Here is a 3,243-nt window from a genome sequence, read left to right on the forward strand (position 1 = left end):
ACAAAAGGTTTTAGAACATATAACTGCACTGCTGAATGGCAAATAGGCCCTTATTTTTTTTCACTTATACACGACACAAAAGGCTTTAGAACATATAACTGCACCACTGAATGGCAAATATATTTTTATTTTTTCCTCTTATACACTCCACAAAAGGTTTTAGAACATATAGCTGCACCGCTGAACGGCAAATATATTTTTCTTTTTTCCACTTACACACTCCACAAAAGGGCTTTAGAAAATATAACTGCACTGCTGAATGGCAAATACTGTAGGCCTTTTTTTCTACTTTTACATGACACAAAAGGTTTTAGAACATATAACTGCACCGCTGAACGGAAAATAGGCCCATATTTTTTTCACTTATACAAACCACAAAAGGGATTTAGAACATATAAATGCACTTTGAACAGCAAATATATTAATCTTTTTCCTCTTATCCACTCCACAAAAGGCTTTAGAACATATAACTGCACCGCTGAACGGCAAATATATTTATCTTTTTTCCACTTATACACTCCACAAAAGGTCTTTAGAACATATAACTGCACTGCTGAATGGCAAATAGGCCTTTTTTTCCACTTATACACTCCACAAAAGGCTTTAGAACATATAACTGCACAGCTGAACGGCAAATATATTTATCTTTTTTCCTCTTATACACTCCACAAAAAACTTTAGAACATATAACTGCACCGTTGAATGGCAAATATATTTATCTTTTTTCCTCTTATACACTCTACAAAAGGCTTTAGAACATATAACTGCACCGCTGAACGGCAAATATATTTATCTTTTTTCCTCTTATACACTCCACAAAAGGCTTTAGAACATATAACTGCACCGCTGAACAGCAAATATATTTTTCTTTTTTCATCTTATACACTCTACAAAATGCTTTAGAACATATAACTACACAGCTGAACAGCATATATATTTATCTTTTTTCCACTTATAAACTCCCCAAAAGGGCTTTAGAACATATAACTGCACCACTAAACGGCAAATAGGCCCTTATTTTTTTTTTACTTATACACGACACAAAAGACTTTAGAACATATAACTGCACCGCTGAACAGTAAATATATTTTTCTTTTTTCCACTTATGCACTCCACAAAAGGCTTTAGAACATATAACTGCACCGCTGAACGGCAAATATATTTTTCTATTTTCCTCTTATACACTCCACAAAAGGCTTTAGAACATATAACTACACCACTGAACGGCAAATATATTTTCCTTTATTCCACTTATACACTCTACAAAAGGGCTCTTGAACATATAATTGCAGCACTGAACAGCAAATAGGCCCAGATTTCTTACACTTATACATGACACAAAAAGTTTTAGAACAGATAACTGCAAGCCGAACGACAAATATAAATTTGTTTTTACACTTATACACCCCACAAAAGGTTTTAGAACATATAACTGCACAGCTGAACGGGAAATATATTTTTATTTTTTCCTCTTTTACACTCCACAAAAGGCTTTAGAACATATAACTGCACCGCTGAACAGCAAATATATTTTTCTTTTTTCCTCTTATACATTCTACAAAATGCTTTAGAACATATAACTGCACTGCTGAATGGCAAACAGGCCCTTATTTTTTTCCACTTATACACGACACAAAAGGCTTTAGAACATATAACTGCACCACTGAACGGCAAATATATATATATTTTTTCCTCTTATACACTCCACAAAAGGTTTTAGAACATATAGCTGCACCGCTGAACGGCAAATATATTTTTCTTTTTTCCACTTATACACTCCACAAAAGGGCTTTAGAAAATATAACTGCACTGCTGAACGGCAAATACTGTAGGCCTTTTTTTCTACTTTTACATGACACAAAAGATTTTAGAACATATAACTACACTGCTGAACGGCAAATATATTTTTCTTTTTTCCATTTATACACTCCACAAAAGGGATTTAGAACATATAACTGCACCGCTAAACGGCAAATAGGCCGGTTTTTTCTTCACTTATACAAACCACAAAAGGGATTTAGAACATATAAATGCACTCTGAACAGCAAATATATTAATCTTTTTCCTCTTATACACTCCACAAAAGGCTTTAGAACATATAACTGCACCGCTGAACGGCAAATATATTTATCTTTTTTCCACTTGTGGTCGGGGCTATATGTGGAAAGAACCTATCCCTCTAAGGTACATCCCAACAGAAACAGCGGCTTGAGTTGTGCCATAACCGCTTTCGTCGAGAGTACACCTGAAAGAGGGCATACCCTATGGGAGAGTAAAAGGAAAAGGGCGGGCTGGGAGGGGAACACTGCTGCCGTCCGTCCCCTGGAGAGAGGTGCGTGCAAGATATAGGGCAGGGCGCCCCTCCCACAAATGCAGGCCAATGAATTGGCCTTAATACTTGTGGTCGGGGCTATATGTGGAAAGAACCTATCCCTCTAAGGTACATCCCAACAGAAACAGCGGCTTGAGTTGTGCCATAACCGCTTTCGTCGAGAGTACACCTGAAAGAGGCCAAAAACCCAGCATGAGAATACAAAGTGTGTTTATTGAACAAATCACAACACCAAATTCTGAAAGGCACAATAAATCTCGCTAACGGGGTTTGGAACATATTGGCTATAACAAGAGGAGCGCCACCGACCCAACTTACGTATGATGTGCGTAGGCACCTGATTCCTGGAAGCGGCCGAGGCTGCCCCTATCCTGAACGAATGTCCTGACACCGTGAGGGGGTCCAGCCCTAGGTTGGCCGCGAGTATACGCGTGTGCGCTATGAATTGGGAGGTGGACAAAGCTGCTGACCCGAAGGGTAACAAGGGGGTATCAGCGCCGCGATCGGCCAGTGCCCCTGACAATTTCTGCAGGACATGGACCGGACACCATTTGTGAGAAGTGGGGAAGAATCTGATTTGGATGGGGGGACCTGACTGGGAGGTCTTGGTCACAGGCAGGGACAAGATGAAGCCCTCCGGGCTAGGGGCCAGCTGACGGCGGGCTAGGAAGGGGCCACTAAGTGACAGTGACGTGAATTCCCCCGGCCTCATGAATCCGTAAAAGGCAAGGTAGATGGCAGTTTTGAGCACTAAGCTTCGTAGACCTCCGAAGGGGCTTAGATCTAACAGATCGGACATGCCTCGGAACACTGGGCCGGAAATGGGCTGTCTACGGGGGCTTACCCCTGGGGTACATTTCTGTAGACCCCTCAGCGTGGCCTTGACCATGTGACTGGAAAACAACGATGTT

The sequence above is a fragment of the Bufo bufo genome, chromosome 2 (assembly GCF_905171765.1).
Source record: "Bufo bufo chromosome 2, aBufBuf1.1, whole genome shotgun sequence".
NCBI classification, from domain to species: domain Eukaryota; kingdom Metazoa; phylum Chordata; class Amphibia; order Anura; family Bufonidae; genus Bufo; species Bufo bufo.